Genomic DNA, 22,358 nt, shown 5'->3' with positions numbered 1-22,358 from the left:
CACTTGGGATCCTCCCAATAAAGGTGGTTCTCCTCCTACTTTACAATAGTCAGAGAGAAGGGCTCCCTGGCAGAAGGGTGAGCAAATAGTTTGCCTTCCTTCAGATAAGGAACACTGATTACATTCCACTGAAATGGTATCTAATATGGGCTTCTGTATATTTTGGCCTCAACGTGGCACCACATCTCCTGTTCTCATCTCTGGAGAGTTCTTAATGTCCAAGTGACGCATTTTGTGGAGATTTCAAGAAAAATACAGACTTCCCAGCCAGCTTTCTCTCTTCCAGGCTACATGGGAAGATGTAACGCAATACTTAATGGCTTGCCTTGGTTGTCAACAGAGTCACACTGGCCCAGGACAAAGCCCTGCTTGACCCCAATGGCTCCATCATATTACTGTGGCCAAGGCACACCAACTCCACAGCCAGTAGCAGACAGGACAGTGATGTTGTTATCACACCGGGCTGACTCCGATTCCTCAGTTCAGATGACCAGCTCCCCTTTCCAGTGGGATGTGCCTGCAGAGACTCCGTTCTCTGGCTCCAGAGCCAACTACTTCAGTTGCTCCGTCACCCCGTCCTTGTCACCTCCCTTCCCTTACCTGATTCAGCCTTAAAAGTTTCTTGGTGTATGAAAAGATATCCAAGTTCTACGCTTGATTCCTTCCTTTCTTGCTGTGTCTGAGTACGTAGTGCAAAGCTGAGAGCGGTGGAGTTAGCAGCAGCTGCTTGCAGCTCATCTGTTGGCAAGGCTGGAGCTGAAATCACATTCTCCAAGTGCCAGAAAGATAGACCTTCTGGAAGGAAGTATCGGGTGAAAGAGCAGGAAAGCGAGTTCGCTTCCAAACAATAAACATGCAGATCGGAAATAATTGAGGCACTAGAACAAGGGGGAGGGAAAACAAAACAAACCATAACAACGGATCCTCAGATGAACTGGTTTTCCCTAGTAATAGGGAAGGGGAAGGAGGGGGAAGAAAAAAAAACAAACAAAACCACAACACAATTTTAGGTAGCTCAGAACTGACCAGAAAAAGATTTTTCACGTCATGATAAATCCCGAGGAGTTGGTAACTCTATGTTCAGTGTCATGGTGAAAAGCTGGCGTCGTGGTGGTTCTGGCGAAACCGACAAAATCTTTCAAAGACCTGCCCGCCTGCTGACTGACCCGCCAACAAGCCAGGCAGCGAGTTGCTTTGCCTGGTTTCCTTTAAAAACGCCAACAAAACCGACCTATTTCAACAGAGCATTTCAGTTCTACCAACTCAGAAAGAGTCTTCCAGCAGAATCCTGTCTAATCAGGAGATTTCCAAACGGCTCCGTGATGCCAGACGATTATAGCTATAAGTACTTTTATTATGGGATCCCACAATACTGTTCTGTAGAAAGACATAAGGACAAGGAACAGAACAAAGGCCAACGTCCCCTACTATTAGATGGCACATACACTGTGTGTGAACAATACCTCCAGGCTCCTAAGCAGATGACTTGCGGGTCTCTTGAGGTGCAAGGGAAAGAGGGACGAAGAATTCTGGAAAGATGAGAAGCACGCACGCAAACTAGAAGAAAGCAGGAAAACGGACTTTTTTTGTGGCTTCACAGGATGCCGTGCACAGATGTAAAGGTACGTGATACTGTTTTCTACGGCACAAGGAGAGGTATGCTCAGAGCACTGAATTTAGGCACCCAGCCTAGCTGGTTAAGTTACCTGGCTTGCCTCCTTAAACTCCCTTAATAGAGAAGCTCTCCTAGAGGCAATTCAGAACAGGAGCCTGACACAGGCTTACTGAATTGCTCCTGGAAGCGAGTCTCTCTCCCCTCCTCTGTTTATCCATTGACCCCAGAGGGAACCTGGAGAGCCTAGCTGGCTAGCTTAACCAGCCAAGTTGGGTGGCTAAATTTGGGTGGTCTGAACACCTCAGCTTCCGCATGGGGCCTGGGTTAGGATTTGAGCTTTGTCTTTAACACCTGCATTTGCTGAAAAAGTACATCATCACCCTTCAGCCTTAACGTTTGCTATGCTTTAGACAAAATACATGTTTATGTTAGACAGACTTTGTTTTTCACTTGTACATAGGGTATGAAAGTGAAAATCTAGAAGTGTGATGTGTTCAAGAAAGGGAGGACAAGGGGCGAGTCGATAAACAACCTGGAAGCCACTAGAAGTTCACATTCACTTTGGGGCATTGCCTCTATCGGAGACTGCATCTTCCAGCCTTCTGACTCACAGGAGTGAATAATGAATATCAACGAAAGTCCTGAGTGACTGTACGAGCAACGTGGCACTGTTCACTCCTTGTTCACCAGCTTTATAATGAATCGTCTCTAAGCACGTCTGCTCTCCGTCTGGTTTTCGCAGCTTTCCAAATATGAACATGCCTCCCCGGCTTCAGCTTGCATTATTGCATTCCAGCATACTCGCTCTGCGTGACATACCAGTTACCTTCAAACAAACTTTGGGTTAAGTTTGCAAAGACTAATTCAAAGGTTGTCATTTAAAGAAGCTAAACGTTACACTGCTAGCTATTCTGAAGCTAAGCTTTCACCAAACATCTAATCAGATGTTTCTTTTAGGCCAATGAAATCATATGCAGCCCGTTACCTCCTGCGTTTCCAAAGCTGGCCTTCAACAGCGCAGGCTCAGCCCAAATTAGGAAGCCGGATCATAAATTATTCCTTAAAAAAAAAATAAGCCAAGTCACTTGTCTGTGGTCCTGAGAGCCCAACCCTGATCGCAGCAGGGCAAGCTGCCTCTCCTGCGCCACAGGTAACAGTCTGAACACGGTGGTACCTCCAAGCACTTGGCACGCAGGAGGAAGAGCACTGGACAGACCAGGTCGTGTGGCCCCAAGCAAGCGCTTGGGAGAATGACGTGGTCCTGCGTCTGGAGCACCGTTCCTTCCCCAGGTGAGGCAGAATCACCAAAAGGGTCGCATTTTTGTAGTCCAGACCACTTGTCACTTCCTGAACAGGCAAGCCTTTTAAAAAGAAATACATATTTATCATCAGAACAATCCAAGCAAAATCTAAAAGGTCAGAGGGTAGATCTATTGATGAAGATGGAGTTATTGTTACGAACTCATTTTTCAAAGCCGAACCACAAAGATTTTATATCATACATCTGACCTTTCCATATCATGGAGAGGGGTGTGGGGGCGGGGGAAGAGAGACAGAGAGGTTTACCAGTCTTGAAATTAATGCTACTGCATACTGCTTCTTATAGTTTCCCCCAGCTGAAGAGGCACAGAAGAATCCATATACACTTGGATTCATGCAGAGAAACATCAGAGAGGAAAAAAAAAATTTTTCCCATGCTCCTGTTGCATGATTTTCACTATGCAGAACACAGACCTGCAATTGTGCTATTATATATTCCTCAAATAGGGGTAGGTCTGAAAACATCTGGCCTGGTCACATCACGCTTGGCACGGATGAAAATTCATATATAAACTTTAATAACCAAGATCTACCGATAGGCAAAAAATGTGGAGATTTTGTTGTGTATACTTTGGAAGAAGTAATTACATTTTGTTATATAATCAGTTATACAACACAGATTCTCCTCAAAGTAAACAGTAGCTCCATCCATGAAGACTTTTGATGTGTGTTCCAAGAATTTATAATAAATCAAGGCATAAATGGGCTTTTTGGTGGCACAGGTTGGAAACCTTACAAGGAAACAAAGTTTTTCCTTGAAAAAAAACACTGCTTTTAAACAAACACTTTGTTTTCACTGAACTTTTACCAAATCCAGGACTTTGGGCTGCACATGGGTCCTTGGAGAGTTCCTTTGAGGCCAGTGGTCCTCAGACTCTGGAAGCCCTTGGCCTCAAAGCAGCTCACACGTACAAAGAAGCTCCACAGCTGCATCCCCAGCCCCAGAGCGGACAGGCCTGGGGGTTACCATCCCACTGCCAGAGCTGCTAAAATCTGAGTGCTCCTGGCTCCAAGGCTCACATGCTCAACGGCTCTGCCTTAGGAAAGGGGGCTCTGGAAGCTGCTGGGAACCACCCTAAGAAATTAACGTTTTTGAATACTGGCGAAGCCAGGAGAGCTTCCAGCTTGATTGCAGAAAATTAAATAAAAGTTGGGCTCTCATCAGAATCTAAACAAGATGAATTAAAATAAGAAATTATCTTGCAAGCTTCTGCCTGGTGTGGGGCACTCATAGTATCAAATGTCTTAGTTTCCTCCAGAACTGGAAGTGGTTTTGTTCCTACACAGGGCAGGTCTATCAACTGGTGCCTGTTCAAGTCAGAGGGGGCTATGTCTGATCAAATCAGTCAAAGGTATAACCAGAAAGCTCATTTTTGGGCCAGTTAGTGTCATGTAGAAGTAACTTTCCCCTTTCACCTCTGAGAAGCTTTGATGTATTTACCATGGTCAAAATTCAAGATCTCATGTTCCAGTGCTACAATGCAAAAACAAACAACGTAAGAAAGAGATACCGAATCCTCATGTTTCAATCCAAAATCTTGTGTCTTTCCTCCAAATTCTAAATAATGAATGACAAAACTTAAATGATTCAAAAGAAAGTGTGAAGAAGGAAAAGAAAGGGGGGGGGACCTTGTCTAAACTCTAGCACAAGTAGCTTGATCATCAACAGAAAGACTGTGAGGGATAAAAACCCTGCAGACCTGCCTTGTGCTACTTATCTCCAGGAGCTGGCCCATGATAGTCTTAATATTTGGTCCTGGAGGCCAACACCCAGTCAATAGCCAGAAACATTAGGCTGGGGGATTGGTGGGAAGATTTAGGCCAGCTGACATGACCCCTTAAACTCATGCACAGGATTTTAATTAATTTTATTGTGGTTATCCTGAAATTCTGTTTCTTTCATAACTACGGCCTGAAGTCAGTAATACACTTGAAAGCTCATGTGCATCTTTAACATAACTTTCAACACTTGAGTAGCCCCATTATCTCCAATGGACATGTGCAAGTACTTTCCTGAGGCTTGGGTATGCTCTTACTCACTGGCTCAACAGCACTGGCCAAAAGAAGAGCCTCACTTTCTTCTTCTTTTTTTTTTTTTTTTTTTAATTAAGTAGAGCATGACAATAAAGATTCTCTAAATTATGTCCCTCATTAACCAATAGAGGCATTCATTTTGATGCAGTCAGTATTTATACTTCATGGCTCCAAACTGAAGCAAGGCTGTTCTTGCAAGAAAGGTTTAGAAACACTTTCAGTGTTTTACATAGCTCCCCAGGGTGACCTGATGTATCTAGAGCTGTCATACAGACGTGTATTTAAGGTATTGCCTTGTTTGGGTTATTTAGATACATGACTGCACAAGTCCAGAAGGCCTTCTATCAGGACATATTCCTTCACAGGCTTAGGTCCGTGGCAGTCTGTCAGGACTTGGTAGGACTGAAAATTTTGATTGCAGTTACCATATAAATGTCTCCCAGTGCCTTTAATGTTTCTCTTAGAGGCGATGTTTTACGAGCTATCTCCTGCAGTTTGGCCATCTTCAAAGAAATATATGAAAACCTTATTGTCAGCTGCAAGTTTGAAGCCTTATAAATTAATGCAGCGATCCCAAACAATGTGAAAATATCTAATTCAGTAGACCAAAGTAATAACAAATGCATTTTCTTGCTGAATGACCTCCACAAAATGGGCTACATCTATTTATGCAAAGTTAATTAGGTCATAACATTTACTTTTCCTGTTCACAGTTAAACAACTTCTTATAAATCAAAACTGAAGCTTTGCCTCATTTCCAGTATGTGATTTTTAAAACATTTCTGGTGAATAGCATACTTTTTTATTTTGAGATTTTATTTTTCTGACAGTATTTGCAATGGGAAATTTAATCAACTAAATCAGCTTGTAGCTTTTCAGGCATCACACTTTTCCACTTTTTTTAATGCTGAAACACAATCTTGAATTTTTATTGAACCTATGTTAGAGCTTTTCGAAGGACTAAACCCCCCAATTTATAAGTATGCATCATGCAGGTAATTGATTTTCACTATTGATTTTCATTTGAATGTAAATATATTCAGTCATTCAGTGGATATGAAGTTTACAATAAAAGGACACTTCGTGGGTCAGAGGTGAATTCCCTGTTACTGTAAAAATAGTATAGTATAATGTTGTTTATAAAATTATCCGCCCCTGTTATGAGCGTGTTTGTTCTAACTAGTGGAAGCCTGTGCAAGAAAATACCTCTGAATTTACATGTTAAATGTATTCACAGATATGTACATATTTTTTATATATATGCACACATGCATGTTTGTATACGTATGTAGCACTGAGTAACATTTGAGAAAGTGCCAGTCTATATAGGGCTGCTCTCGGTACCAAGAAAATAATTAATGGACAGTTGCAATAATTTTCTAAATTATAGTTGCAATAATAATATATGGGCTTGAAAAGGGGCCATGGTAATATTTTTGACACAGTGTGAAGTTATTTTTTTCTCTTTATAGCTCTGTAACAAAGTTATTAAACACGTGCATAAATCCCCAATAACCCGAATTGAACTTCAAAATATGTTTAAGGGCTTTCCATAATGGGCCTGGGGCTTGAGAGGTCAGAAACGACACACTTCTACTTCCCAGAAAATACTGATATTTTGATATTTTACAAGCTTGAAATGGGGCAAAAAGATGAAAACATTTTGCAAAATGAATACTCCAGAATTAATTCTTATAGCCAAAGCTATCAATTTCAAAGAGATCTGACAGAGAAACCATAATAAAATAGTCATATGTAAATTAAAATTCATCCCTGCAAGATCAATAGAAATGGAAAAAACAGAACAAAATATATTCATGCCATCCAAGTAAAAAAAAAAATAAATTCCCCTTTAAACTTTTCCTCTTCTCAACAGTATAAAATCAAGATAAACCCCACAAACATTTTCAGTTCCAATAAAGTACAGATTCCAATCTTATTTTTTCTTGAGCTATTTTTAAACCAACCAGCCAGTATTATTTGCAGGATTAATCATGCCAAACAAATCTTGATATCTAGCCTACCTTCAGCTTTCCCACTGAATTTCTACAATGCCGCAGAAGTTGATCTGTGTGTTTCTTTACGCAATAGCTAGAGTCCAGGATGGATGTTTCATGGCTCCAGGTTATGAATCAGTGGCTGGGTATCTTTTACAATGGAGTTTAGGTGAAACCATGCCTAGAAATACTGCATATCATTTGGGGAGTAACTGAATACTTGAAATATATCTACCCTTTGCGGAGAAAAGCAATGAAAAGATGCACTGTTTGAGTTGAGGAAGCATGTCCACTCAAAATTATGTATTAAAAAAATATGAATCACTTAACTACCATAAAAGACCTAATTTAAAACAAACCAGGCTCGCTCACAGCAAGGTACTCATCCTCCTGCTGTTATTTATGCTGCAGTAGTCCCTCGAATCCCTGGGCCCACATTGTGCCACATGCTGCACAAATACAGAGTGATCATACATTTATTTATTTATAGGGCATTAGATTTCCCTGCTCCTGAGTGAACAGGTAAAGCAGCGATTACCGAGGACACCACACATACCCCGGCAGCCAGCCACAGAAAGTAATTTCAGCCTCAGCCTTTGTTTTAAATAAACACCTGCATTTTCATATGGAGAAAAGCATTTGTTTCACAATGAGCTGTCACAGCATGTTTGCCTGCTAATGAACCAAAAGCTCTTTGAATTCTGTCTCCCATCCTTCCCACACTGCAATTTTACCAGCCCTGACTATCCCTTTTATTGCTTTTTCTGTTTTGGGGTTTTTTGTTTTTTTTTTCTGTTTTTTTTTTTTTTTTTGGTGAACAAAACATTCTTGCTTAGCCCTGCAGTTATTTTGTAATTCCCATATAATTTACAGCAGTGAAAGGCCATGTCTCCATCCACAGCAGAAAGAAGCAGCTCACTATCACAGCTATATGTAGACAGGTAGTTCCTATTTGACGGTATTTCAGTGGGAAAATATATTTGGTGGTCAGGACAAGGAGCTCGAGACAAGGCTGCTCACCTCATCCAGGACTGTGGCAGAGGATACCAAGATGATTAGGGCACTGGAACACCTCTCTTATGAAGAAAGACTGAGGGAATTGGGTCTCTTTGGGTCTGGAAAAAAAATGGTTGAGGGGGGACCTGATCCATGCTTATAAATACTTAAGGGGTGGGTGCCAGGAGGATGGGGCCAGGCTCTTCTCGGTGGTGCCCAGTGACAGGACAAGAGGTAACGGGCACAAACTTGAGTATAGGAAGTTCCACCTAAACATGAGAAGCAACTTCTTTACCTTGAGGGTGGTAGAGCACTGGAACAGGCTGCCCAGGGAGGTGGTGGAGTCTCCATCTCTGGAGACATTCAAAACCCACCTGGACGCATTCCTGTGCAACCTGCTCTAAGGTGGCCCTGCTCTGGCAGGGGGGTTGGACTAGATGATCTCCAGAGGTCCCTTCCAACCCTATGATTCTATGAGACCGTGCTCCTGACAGCTGCCATACAACCCAACCTGGTCCCACCAAGGGCCATACGCTCCAGTCCATTAAATCTCTGAAGACTTCCATGGATGGGGCCCTCCTCTGATGTAGTTGTGTCTGGCACATGGCAAAGCACTCCCCATTCCCTATGCAAGCCAACCCTTGCTTTTAACATTGTAAAACTTGGAGTCAGGCTTCACCTTTTTGTATCATCTTAAGCCGCCCTCCAGAGGTGTTTTACACAAGAAACTCTGTTTTCTTTGGGCTCCTCCATCAGGGCAAGTCCTTTGGCAATTGCGGCATTTAACCTTTCTGCTCCCTGGGTTGCTCCCTGGGGAGAAGCACATATTGAAAAAGTGATGTTATGCAAGCGTAAAGGTTTTGTTAACCTAGGAAATTTCTCATGGGGCCCATTATATCATATGAGGAAGAACAACTGAGTCATTTTTAAGTATAGGAATGAAAGTATAAAAATAGCCAAGAAATCCTTAGCCTGGGCGCCAGCCCCAAACTCATCCCTCCTCCCTTCACTTCTGCCTTCCCATCATGCGTGGGCTTTCCCCTGCGCTTACTAAGAATGTTTTCCTTGCGTGCCTTATACTGCACGCATCTCACCTAAACCTTACTTCACGGCAACGTGAAAGGGACTCCACCGCCTCCTCTCCCTTCTTTCCCCCCAGTTTAACAGAGGAGGCAGGTCTGCTTGGGCAGCCCCAGCAGAGCGTTGGAGGTGTGGAGATGAAGAGGGCCTCTTGCAGATCGGGCTGGGGCATGGGAGTGAACAAACCAGCCCGGGGTGGGGATGGAGAGGTGCCGTGGAGGCTCTCTGCTGCCCAGTGGGACAGGGACGTGCGGGCACAGGGCTGTCGGTGCCATCATGGGGCATCTTCACAGGGCACCACCAGTCATTCTCAGCACTTTGCAATAGGAAATATTCTTCTAAGCTCCTATTTTCCCGGCAATTCCTCCTTCCCTGACTATCAGACTCCACAAACCACACCTTTTTCTTGGAGCTACTCACACACCGTGGGGAAATAAAATGTTCAACAACGGCCTGGAACATTTTCCAAGACATGGACTGACAGTGGGTAACGGCAGGAGACGGGATGGCTCACCAGCCTCTTCCCTCTCCCTTTTCTTGCTCTTTGCAGGAGCCAGCTGGGCTGTCCTTGGGGGGCTGGCGTGCAAGTCCCGGGTATGTTAGCACCCGGCAAAACTCCCCTGGAGAGAGGGCAGGGTCACAGCCCTTCCCTACCTCGCAGCGCTAGGGCAAGCAGGCGCAGGGCACACTACCTGCTGCCAAAAGCCTCCTGCTGGCATGGTGGTGCTTCCAGAGGCATCACATCTGCCTCCGGCGTAGGGCCACCAGCGTCACCTCCCCAAAGGGTCGCTCCCCAAGCAGCACTCCATGGGCCAGCTCAGAAAACCAAATGCGTTTAAGCTGAGACTGTAGTGAGCATGGGCTTTGCTCCTGTAGCAAAGGCTTCCTCTCAGCAAAGTTACCCTCTGTTTTGTCAGCCACTCCTTGAAACTAAAAGCACTTCACAAAAAAAAAAAAATAATATAGAAGAATACAGCAAGCAAGAAATGCCTAAGAGCTGCACATCACGTTCCCTCTGAGGCTAGACTGTGCTGACTGAGGGATCAGAAAAAAACCAACCTGTATTAATGTTAAAGAGAGGGGGAGGGAGGTGCTTTCGGCTGGGAGGCAGAGGATACAGGCCCGTGACTCAGTCCTCCCGCTGCCCTGCTGCCAGCCCAGCCACCGCGTTACCCCCGTCCCGCTCTCCCCCAGGTCTGCTCTCTGCCTCCCTTCCCAAGTCCTTCAGACAGACCCGACACAAGGGGATGCCAAGCACAGCCGAGGCTTTGAAACTCCTCCTCTGCGTAGGTAAGAAAAAAAGTAGAATATTTCCTTTAATCCTCACCATGACCCAAATAGAGTTATGCCGGTTTACAACAGATGAGTTTTAACATGGAAGAAAGAAAATAAAACAAAACAGAGAGATATCTGATAAAAGTTCTCAGCTGGAGGTCTTTTAGACTTTTATTGCCATTTTCACTCTACCACACACCTGTTTTACACTTCCAGGGATGTAACTCATCTTATACTAACAGCAAATAGGGTACCATTCATACAGCTGAGTTGAACCAAGAAATTAAATAAGAATCTGCCTTGCTTTGAATTGTGGCTGAATTTAACCCTTGGATGATGGATGTCAGATTAAATTTTAAAAAAAAGGAAAAATCTTTATTTGCAACTAGATACACTGAGGCTTACTGGGATTGAAAGGACCAGAGTGGTTTTCTTGCTCCTTGATGAAAGGGAATCAGTAGGCCAAAAGACCGTTTTTAAGCTGTCTTGAAAGACAAACTTAAAAGAAATACTCTATAACCGGAGGGGAAGGTGGTAGGGTGGGATAGGATTTTCTTCTCCTGTTTATTAAAAACACACCTTGGGCACCATTCTAATCTGATTTAAGCATCACGTGAGGTGTATTTATTACATGGGAAAATTGCCTCAGTGCTTTCACTGACATAGTTTGGACCCAGCCTGGAAAAGTTACTCTGCATGCAGAGGACTCTCCAGAGATGAAGCGCGGGGGAGAGAAGAGCAGCCAAGAAGTAAAAAGGGAATATCTCAGGGAAAGCCAACTGAAAAACAGCAGAAGGTGGCTCGAGGCTTAGCGAGCAAGGACGTTCTGCTCCCGAAAGCTGCAGAGCAGTGGCAACCAAGAAGGGTGGGAGCACGGGTAGAGGGGAAGGGAAAGGATGAGGAGAAACAAGTGGGGACTGAAAGGTCTTGGAGCCACGCCATAAACCTGAGCAAATTATAGTAATGAAAATAACGTGTGAAACAGCCAGCCGTTCCTGAATGTGCCAAATCGTGCTACTGCATGGTTTCAAGGCTTGTAGCCTGGAGGCGCAGAAACCCCAGAACAAGGGATAGGCAGCAAGACTCTGGTCTTCCAGCTAGAGCAAGGAGCATCTGTGGGTCCCTGAGGCTACGGGACACCCGCCTCACAGTAAAGGCAACAGGAGAACAACTTGCAAGAGTAGGCAGTAAATAAAAGCGCCTGCTGATGACAGCAAAGGGGAGCAGCTAGCTGAAGCACCGCGCTGAGGGTGCAGCGAGTGGAGGAGAGCAGCCTCACGCTGCAGGGTTAGCAGTCCCTCGGCGAGGGCTTCCTCCACGCAGCCCAATCCGGGCTACACCGCGATGGAGCTACGGGGCTTGACACCAACATGCCATGTGCGTGGGTTGAGGGAGGCAGCACGAGAGAAACAGCCAGGGTTTCATGTAATCGGTAATCTCTGCTCCAAAAGGAGGACTTATTATTCAAAAATAGCCATTTTTCTGGGCAACAGCCCAGGACAGTACTTTGCTAGAGTTCTGTAGAAACTGAACCCAGCCTTTTCCCTTTGCTGCCAGCCAAAGGCGTTGCAATAGGCTGTCCATATCACAGTTCCTCCTCTTTCCAAGTAACATGGTTTGTGAAATAATCCCAAATGTCTCCAGGCTTAAATCCCAACCTCTCAGAGTAGATCAGTCGATACCAAAAGACTTCATGGGGTCCAGGACAGCACTGCAACCTTAACAGCAGGAAGTCTAGAATTACGGTCTTGAAAATGAAGTGTTCTCCAGGTCCTTATAAACAGACACACTTCCTCTGGAAAACTCTCCCTACAAACCTCTGTGCTGTGTGGACAATCATGTTTAGCCCAGTCTCATCCTTATTCACAGCTGCAATGAGTCTTTTGCAGTGTCAGAGACCCGTTGTGTGGAAGCCAGAGGTGGAGAGACTGATGTTATGCCTACAGCCACTGATGAAGGAGGGGCATGGTGTTTTGGGGGGGGGGGGGGGGATCACAAAGTTGTCATTAATTATTAATATTCACCAAAGCTTCTGGGGGCCCAGCGGGAGTTGGGATCCCAGAGTGCTGAGCACTGCACAAGGCTCTGTGTCTGCAAGGTGATGGGGCACTATGTAGAAACCCCTGAAGCAATGGTGACCAAATAGGCTCTCAAACCAGCATGACCCTCTCAGTCAATCACTGAATGGCTTGGTTACCTTGGGCAAGGTGCCCCGTTAATGTGGGATCCTGCAGCCCGGTCTCTGCCACACCAGCTGCTGAAGCTCTTGCCAGAGGTGCCCATCCAGGAAAACAGCTGGCCTGAGCAATGCCTTTGACTGCCACATTTGGATTTTTCTCTGGTTTTACCCCCTCTGCCCAAGTCTACAGTCCTGTAGCCCAGCTGGCAAAGGAGGACCGCCCCTGGACAGACAGAGCTAGGGCAGCTCAGGTGGGGACACACATTCTGCTCCTTGCTGCTGTATTAAACCACAGTACTAAGATCAGACTCGGTGCAATAAGACCCGTTTTGACATGACTTCTATCAGAATTCATTCTAAAATTGGTCAAGTTGTTCTGGAGCTTGGTTATGAACTGTAGACTGTGTTGGATTTATTATTATTATTATTGTCTAATTTTCAGGATCAAAACAGATAATCTACAATACAGTATGAAAGTCCCTCATCCCAGACCTTAGAAAGAAATTTCAATAGGTGAGACTATAGTGGTAGCAGCATTTTATGTCAGTCACTGACATAAAAAAAACCAACTCCTGCCTACTACCTCCTCAAAGATATCGTCTATTTACCCTAAATTAGGTGTAAAATATTTAGTCCGTGCCACATTAGTACATGAGCATCCTACTTCAGGGATAAAAATCCACAGCCAAGTCTACAGATGACCAAAGCACTACCTAAACATTGGCAAGCAGATGCTTGTGCAGGAGATACCGATGACCACATCTGCTGTCAAGTTAGTAGTTAGTAGTTAGTCCTGTAAATACCTTCCAAAGGTGAATTCAGGGCAGTTTTTAATGCAAAAACATGTTTTTTCACTTCAGAAATCACATGTAGACAGAGGAAATCACAGAAAAGTTGATTAGGAAGGGGTCTTAAGAAGCTGTCTACATTTTCTCTTGCGCTGAGGAAGAATCATATACACAGTTTGTTGGCTCTGTGACTGAGAGAAATGCATATTAGTGTGAAAGAAACCACATATTGACTTTTTATGTTACAAGGTTACTTCTTATAAAGCTACATGGCCCAGAAGGGCAGACTGCGGTTACAGCAGCTGGATATACTATTAATTAGATCTTTGGCTGCAGCTTAAAGGGTGCACTGTATCTCACAGGTCAGACTTTCCTGCTACCAGCGCCATTAAAGAATTTGTAATTGACTCCATAATTCACTTAAATTTTTCTGGCAAAATACTGCATTGAGGACTACCTGATGCTTCTTCCTCCATAAGTTCCTTATGGAGTATGTGGTAATAATGACTTGTTTAACCCTTGCATACATGTGTGGTTGGTTTTTTTTTTTTCCTATGCATAGAACATCCATTGACATACAGACTAGTTTTCTATCCTCAGAAAACAACGATCTTATATTTTATATGGCCTTCATTGTGACTACAAGACATCCAGTTGCAAATCAATGTTTCTTCTTTCTTGCAATATGAAATAATTAATTTATTATGAAACTGGTTCTGACTCAGCTAATCTGACTGTCAAGGGGAGAACAGTGCCCCGGACTGCACCCGTCCCATTCCTATTTAGGTACTCAAAATAGCTGAATTACACTGGGAAAGACCTATGGTTTCCACAGCCACTGTAGAAAACTCACTCATGAGCTGTTTACTGCTCCACCATGCAGTTTGGTGGTATACATTGTGGCACAAATTCCACGAATTAGTTCCTGAACACTTAATGACAGAACTGCATGAAAAAGAAAAGGAAAGAAATGTAATAGAAATAATTAAAGGCAAGTAATACTACTACTACTACTACTACTACTACTACTACTACTACTACTATCATCTGTAGATGATAGCCCAAATGCACATTACTGTTCTTTCCAATCAAATCTAAATGGGATTTTCTTCAGACTCTTCTCCTCATGCACAAATGAGTACCCCCCTTCTGATCAGAATCAAATACACTTTACGCCATAGCAGGGCTTTATTTTGTTTCAGAGAAGGTTACATGACTATAGAAATAGGAATTACAGCTCCACTATGAAAGTGCTCATTCTCAAAGCTACTGTTGCCTCTCCAAAACATTGCATGAAAGTGGTCATGCAATGAGAAGCTTAACTTGCATATGTCAGATATGGCTCTGACAAAACATTAATTCATTTCTGCTGATTTGCTATCTTAGCCTTAGCTACTATATCAGATCCTGGAATGACAACATGGCTCACGAAGAATTATCAGTCACCATTATCTCTAATATAAGGAATATTTAAGAGAGAGCTATGAGTTCCTCCCACTCTCTGTGGGATAAGTGCTTCATAGGATTGGTTTCCTGAGCTGGAGGATGAAAGAAGTCTGTTTTGAGGTGACCCTGCTCCGCAATGTCTGTGTATATCACCTCTGCTTTATAGGGAAGAAATCAAAGCTTTTAAAATAAGGTGACTTGCCTGAAGTTACACAGTGCTAAAAATAGAATTCAGGTCTCCCAAATCCTGGTACAACAGGTATCATAGTACTAACCCATTTCTTCCCCAGTTCAACAATTCCAGCTACGAGATCCTATACCTGGGCTTTATGAGATCCTGGCTCCTTACATTTACTTTAGATGAGAAAAAATGCCATGGTCTAGCTATGAAAAAACTCAACCCTCCCCACCACCTGCTACCCTGCTACAAACCTACATTAGAACAGAATACACCAGGTTAACGATTTTCAACCAAATTGATTTGCAGTCTCCTAACATTTTTTTTTAGCGGTGGTTTAGCCTTCTGACCAGTAAAATGTCACTTTATTGACAGTACTTTGCTTTCTTATTTACCTGTCATCGATCCCCTCAGGAGTAGCTCCTGAGCCATGAGGGCTCTGCCAAATGCAGACCGAAACCACTTCTCCAGAGAACTGCTTGCCTTTTACACTGCATCATAAATCCTACAATAAATCTAAACCAAACTTAGTATACAAGTGGACCAGCTTACTTCCAGAATTTATTACTTCCTATCTTATCATATCTTCACTACCTTTGATTTATGTAGCACTTGTCATCCATAAGGGCTTTAGCATCTTATTCCAAAATGCTTCTGGGTCTGCTGCAGATGTGCCTGCTTTGCCAGGACAAAAAAAAACTCAAAGCAACCCTCTCTCCTCAAACCTTGCCACACAGAGAAAATGAATATTGCTCTCTACTAACATCACTGATTACAAAGCCACACTTCAAAATGGCAAATATCCTCACCAAGTTATATCTGTTAAAGGCTCACGTGAGCTACAAAGAAGCAACCAGTAAGCAAGTTTTCTGTGCTGATACCTTAAACGACTTAGACAAATGCCTTTCTCTCCCTCACACAGAGTGCTGCAGAAGGATGTCTCTGCAGGACTTTCCTCAGAGAGGCAGCAAATCTCCTCTGCTTTCACCCGCTGCTGAAATGCAGCAGCCCCCTTTGGGAAGAACCGAATTCCTGGGCGCAGTTTGCACGACCGCCACTCTCAGCCCTGCACCAACTCCGTGAGCAACCCCGAAGAAACGAAACAACGACAAAAAAAAGACCCTTCTTGTGCTACCATCTGTATTTCAACTGCAAGATGAAAATAGTAACTTCTCATCAATGTAAAATGTCTGATGCTCAACAGGGAGACCTGCAGCGCTACAGACGTTACTGCAGGCCGCTGAACAGCCATCGCTGGCCACCAAAAATAAAGCAAAACTACTCTGGGAGAAAAGCCAAAAATAATTGCAATGACTAAAAGTATGTATATAAAAATATAAGTATACCATGTGTGCATGACTTTTTTTTTTTTTTTAATTTAAATGAAAACAAATTATAATTATTTGATGTTTGGATTTTGCTCAAGAAATGAGGAAAACCTCGTTTTGTTGTTTTCTCCCCTCTAAAGACGCTCTTATTTTGGAAAGGAACAGATAAAACTGAGAATCTACTGAACACTGAGCAAGAACCTCACCCCTTTGACATTTCACTTTCTTCTATAGTGGTACTTCCCCCTGTGATCAAATATCACAGTCTCTCTTCAGCTTTGAGATCCCACGTGACAGGTCTGGCTGAGCAGCTGCCAGCCGACCAGGTACCCCTGCTACCCTCCAGTGAGGGTATGGAACTGCCCATAACGGAGCAGCACGTGCCTTCAAGCAAGGTTCCTCCTAGGGCAAGATGCTGCCAGGAGGCACACGGACCTGGACCAGTCCTAATGTCTGGTCCAGCCAGTGGCCCTTCCACCACAGCGGAGACTTTTGTGGTCCTCCCACGGGAGATAGGGAGAGAGGCGCCTTCCCTCCATCCTAGAAGTCACTTGCAACATCTAGCGTGCAGAAGAAGAAATGAAACAAATTTTAAAAATGTATTTCAAGTCTGAGATGCAACCTTGCTTCAGATAAGTCTCTGGAAGTCTAGGTCTTTCCAAACTATCCAGATCTACTGGGTTTTTAGCAAACGGGCTGTGGACTTTCCAAAAAAAAATTGCCTGTTATGAGGTTATCATTATTACAGGGAGCATAAGGAGCAACCCAAAGTTGTTTTTCCTGAACCCTTACATGTGTACAGGTTCAGGAGGCAGCTACTATTTGATGCAGTGACTGCCATTAAAAAAAAAAAAAAGTCTTCCTCTCCTCTTTTGGCCTCCTCCTTCCACTTCCCCCCCTATCCCCCTACTGAGTTTCGTTCCTTGTGTTGGCTGTTTGAACTCCTGTGCAGTGAGCGTAAATGTGCCCCTGCAATCTGGTAGCGCTGTACATCCACTTTGCACAAGCATAAATTATTTATCGGGGTTCCAGACAGCTGCAAGCAGGCCAACACCATCCACCCTCTCATGAAAACATTGCTTTTCGCCCGTCTTGTTCGCTTAATCTGAAAGGTCACTGCAACTGGAAGCATATGTTTATTCTTTTATATGGAAAATATAATACTCCTTATTTCCTTCCTGAGAAGCCAGAAATGCTGGAACAACCATTTCTTTCACAGAATTACGGCGCTTCTGTTTCTTGTCCTGTCTGGCACCTAGAATTTCTAAAAGGGCGTAAAATAATGGAAAAATTATGATGAACATTTCTGGAAAGAAAAAAAGGAAAACATTGATTTGAGTTGTCTCTAAAAGTAAAAATTATTATGTATTTTAAATCACTTCATCTACCTTGCCTGACTTTGCAGTCCCAGAGGCTGTCATTCAAAGCGATCACTAGGGCTTCACAATTAGCGCTTTTGAAAGGATGCATTTTTTTGATCAGCTTTGACTTACCCCTGCAAAGTGGTAAATAAATCTATATTAATGGGACATACTGATACAGTTAATCAGTCCTTTACCTTTAATTTTCATTCAAGCTGTCAGAGTTCATGGCAGAGCTGTAAGCAGTTCGATAAATACTGTGTTTCTGCAGTTCTTTTCTGTGGATCCACCTAATTCCTTTTCCAGAACTGAAACCAAGCTCAACTGCTAAGGCAGCAATTGCATAGGTCTGTGGAACAAAATTTCCTGGTCTGTGACAAGTAAACGAAGTTTGATTCATTAGAGAGGTGAAAAAGCAGAAAAACAGACTTTGTACCAGAACTGCAGTCCTGCAAACAGTGATTTGAATTTCTGAAATCTGTTCTGTGTAGTTTGAGCTTTAACTTATTTTAGCTCTGTCTCCCATGGGGGGTTTCTGGTTATTCTGAGGATTCCTGATGGGCAACAGCCTTGGCACTGCCCTGGTTTCTATATTACTCAGTGACCAGGAGCCTCTCTATTGAAAAGCTTTTTGCTTGAACAAAAATAGAAGCAGTATTTGATGCATGTGATACCTGGAGACCAAGGGTGAAACTCAGCGCTTGTGGGACTTCAAGGAGTTTTGCTCTCAGTCTTATCCATGTGATCAACAACATTCCTACTCAGGAGTGATGGGTGAAAGGAATGAAAGGCATGAGGAAAAGTCTTTATAAAGAATAAAACAAATAGGCCAAGTTTTGCTCTTGCATGTGACTTCTAGTGTGCCAGTAAAAAAAAGCTTTTCCAGACATACTGAGACTAGTGTAATGAAGATAACTGAAAATATGGTTTATTTCGCCTGTCATCTTTGTTTTGTTTGTTTTTTTTTTTTTCAATTAAAAGTTTAAAAAGTTAAATTCTTCCAGACAAAGAAATGATTCCTCATTAAAATGTGATAGGTCTTTTGCCGTAGTACCTCAGGTATGCCTGCTGTATTCTTCCAGAACAGATTCCTCTTTCTTTGCCTTATACAGCATTTACTTCACAGACTATGCGCTGAAAATGAGCACGAAATGGAGAGCTGTAGACTAGCTGAGTGAATGGCAACACCAGGCAACTACAGGGGCACTGTAAGAGCAGGGCTTTTCTTTAACCTGTGGCAAGAGCTTGCAGTGCAAGTACCTAAATTCAGTCTGAAGAGAAGTGGCAAGGTACTTAACCACCAAGTCAGAAACCACTAGATAGATCAGTACATTGTAAAGATATTGTCAGTGGTGAATGAGGATTTCTTTTTCCTTTTTTTTTTTTTTCTTTTTTGATCTGTGGATGCCATTATGGGAGAAAGGATTTTTTTTTTCTCTGCTGGAATTATAAAAAAAAAATAATTGTCTTTATTCATTATTTTTACATTTGTCTTAATAAAGAGGTCATCAACAATTTCTTCTTTTATATTTTTCATCCAAAGAAAATCACTTACAAGCCACGAAGAAATGACCTTCGAGCTCCATAAATCAATATGACAGGTGATTCAATCAGCCACATGCCTTCCCTGATTTAAGCAGCTGCTGACTCCCATAGAGCACGCTGAGTGCAGGTCCCAGCGGCCCTGCGAGTGATGAAGAAAGCAGCAGGTTTGCACTTTTAAAACCACTGAAGCCTGGCTGAGGAAATCACTGACACAAGTGAAATAAAAAGGGCTGAATATTTAATTTGCATGAGCTGCCGGCACCGCACACACCTCCGCATCGCATTTTCTCACTCTGCATGCTCTGTCAGTATCACCAGAGAAGCCACAACCTTGATGTAGATTTTGTTCCTACGAAGTGATACTTGAGTCCATGCCTGCAATTTTTGCGTGCTTCCCAGGCACGCGCTTCATGAAATTTAAAAGACGAGGGTAGAGGAAATACTGTTGAATCTCAAATGGGAGTAGCAGAATTAGACAGGCTGCTAAGCACCGAAAGGAGACCTTCACCTGGTGGGCCAAATTCTCTTTAAATTCACAGTGGCTCATTATATCAGAAGGACTCATTGCTGAATTTTCATGGCATTGCTTTGGCTTTGTTCACGTAGATATAGTAAGAGGGTTCAATAGAGTTGCTGGGGTCTAAGCCAAGACACAGCTTATGCCTGCAACCAAAAAGATATACTTCATTTACTCAGGTAGTCCATGTTTTTCTCCTCACTTAAACTTTGTTTGCGCATCGCTATCTCAAAATAGCCTGCAAATTCAACAATTCACAGTGCTTTCCCAGGTCTGAAACCTGGCCTCTCTTAACTTTAATCCTTCAGGCCACCAAAGGAAGCGCAAAGAATCACGAAGCTTTCCTATGAAAGCTGAAAAGTCCCATCTTTGAAGGTAAGTTGCCAATATGCTCCTAACTTTGCAAAATCTACTTTGAACAAGTATTTAGGAAGCCTTGGGGACTGGCAGGTTTCATGCAATTACTTAGAATCAAGTCTCTGATCCTCAGTACTGTTTGGTTTTTTTTTTAATAAAGCACGCGGTACAGATTAATTCACTGAAAGGAAAGAAAAATGGGAAAGAAAAACCAGAGGATTGTCAGCCTTATTTTTCTAATATTATCGTCAACCTTATTTTGGGGGGAAAAGCAATGGAAAGGCTTTGAAATGTATATGGAGTAATTCCCCTAGATCCTGGAACACAGGATCTGGCATACTGCCTCAGCTGAAAGACCCGTGTAGCCCAGTGTCCTGTTTTTAAAGTACAAACAGTGGAAGGACTCATGAAATATAACACATATTTATCTAAAGTATTTGTCACAAAGTAATTCTGATCACAATGCTCTCCTACCTACTAGCAAATTAGTGTTTTGGGGGGCACCTGTAGATTGCACCTTTGTTCACAGCATTTGGTAATGACTAATAGGCCGACCCTTCGTGGACTCGTTAAATAATTTTTTAAAAAATCTTTTAAAGTTCTGTACTCCAAAACATCCCACAGAAATGAGTTATGGGAATACTATCATGTTTTGTGAAAGAAAAAAAAAAAAAAAAGACATTCTTCCCTTTTGTCTAAAGCTGCTGCACCATGATTTCACCACAAGCTTTTTAGTTTAATACAGAACTATTAAACTATGTAAATGGTTGAGGGATCCACCATTTGTTTTCTCTGCACCATACGTGGATTCACAGACCTGCTTCCCCACATCACCTCTTTTGCCTGAAAAGTCCTAGTCTATTTACTCTTCTTTGTATTGAAGACACCTCATACCTGGGACAACCCTTGTTATACCTGTCCATATTTATTCCAGTTCTGCTGCTGGTTTGAGTTGGGTTGGCCCAGAATTGCATGCAAACACCAAGATCTAAGCGCAGCATGGACTTACCTATACAATGATGTAAATTTATATCTTCCATTTGTTAACAGAAAGTAAACAGACCTACACACACGCGCACGTACAGAAGAAGGGACAACCCCACCTCAGGTGGCTGCACCCCAGCCAGACATCCCTTACCTTGCCACCTCCCGTCTCACTGCCTCAGCACGTGGCCACTGTCCTGACTGAGTGGCAGCTTCCCTGCCAGGGCTCCGCAGTTGCACCAAATTCAAGCATTAGGATGTGCCAGCTACATGAAGCACGCACATTTCGCCTAGAAGGAACAGCTGATTTTTCATGGCATGGCTCCTTTCACCCTCTCCCCCACACATGGTTTTGATGAAAGCTTAATTTGGGGAAGTTTTGTGGCTAGGGCTACAAAGGAAATCAGACTGAGTTCCTGCAAAGGTCCTTTTTGGCCTTGAAATGGAAAAAAAATGTGGTGCACAGAAAATTTGAAGGACACATTCCCCCACCCTCTGGAGGGAAAAAGAGAAAAGAAAGGAAAGGTCTGTAATCCCTTTCTCTTACAAATTGCTTTCCTTCCACTCACCATGTTTTCCGTCATCATCATTTTTCCATGGATCTGCTCTCTCTGATACCTTATTGTCATTTTTCCTCCCTCAAATAAGCCCTTTAAGCATATTCAACTTCAAAAGCTAACTGGCAGAGGTGCAAAAAACCACTGACACAGACATGATCATTAATAACGAGCAATGGTGAGCACGGTTTCATGCTTTTCCTCTTTAATTCCAGTGCATCAGCTGTGTTAATTTATGTTATTTAAGCTCTATCCCACAAAATGATCTAGACTTTAGAGGAATAGCAGCCCAGTCCTGATTGTTTTAGGCAGGCTTCTGGCCTCCTCCAAAGTCATGGCTTTCTACTGGATCCTCAGCTGGCAGTGGGGAGCATGCAGGTACGACGAGCAAAAATTGAAATGAAGATAGGTCCTTCATTTGGGATGAAAGATTCTCACCTGCAGTACATAGTTTGGGCAAGAAAACCCTGAAACTAATCTAGCCTCAGACAGGTTGCATGACTACACTATTTCATTCTATTTTTACTTGGACAAAATGAGTATGAAGGACACAAGAAAAAACATGGAAAATATTTAGGAAGAGAACACGGAACACGCCTCCCAGCTGGAAAGCTAACTTCCTTGTCAACCATAATCTGTGAAGACAAGATGAGTTTAAAGCTTGGAAGGATAGAGACTGCTGGCTGGATTAAAAAAAAAAAGAAAAAAAAAAGAAAAAAAAAAGAAAAAAAAAAGAAAAAAAGAAAAAAAGAAAAAAAGAAAAAAGTGAAAGGATTTATGGTACATTTGCACTTAAGTCCA

The sequence above is a fragment of the Vanellus vanellus genome (assembly GCF_965231255.1).
Source record: "Vanellus vanellus genome assembly, chromosome: 2".
Lineage (NCBI taxonomy): Eukaryota > Metazoa > Chordata > Aves > Charadriiformes > Charadriidae > Vanellus > Vanellus vanellus.
The sequence above is the reverse complement of the archived record's forward strand: the minus strand, read 5'-3'. Positions refer to the sequence as shown.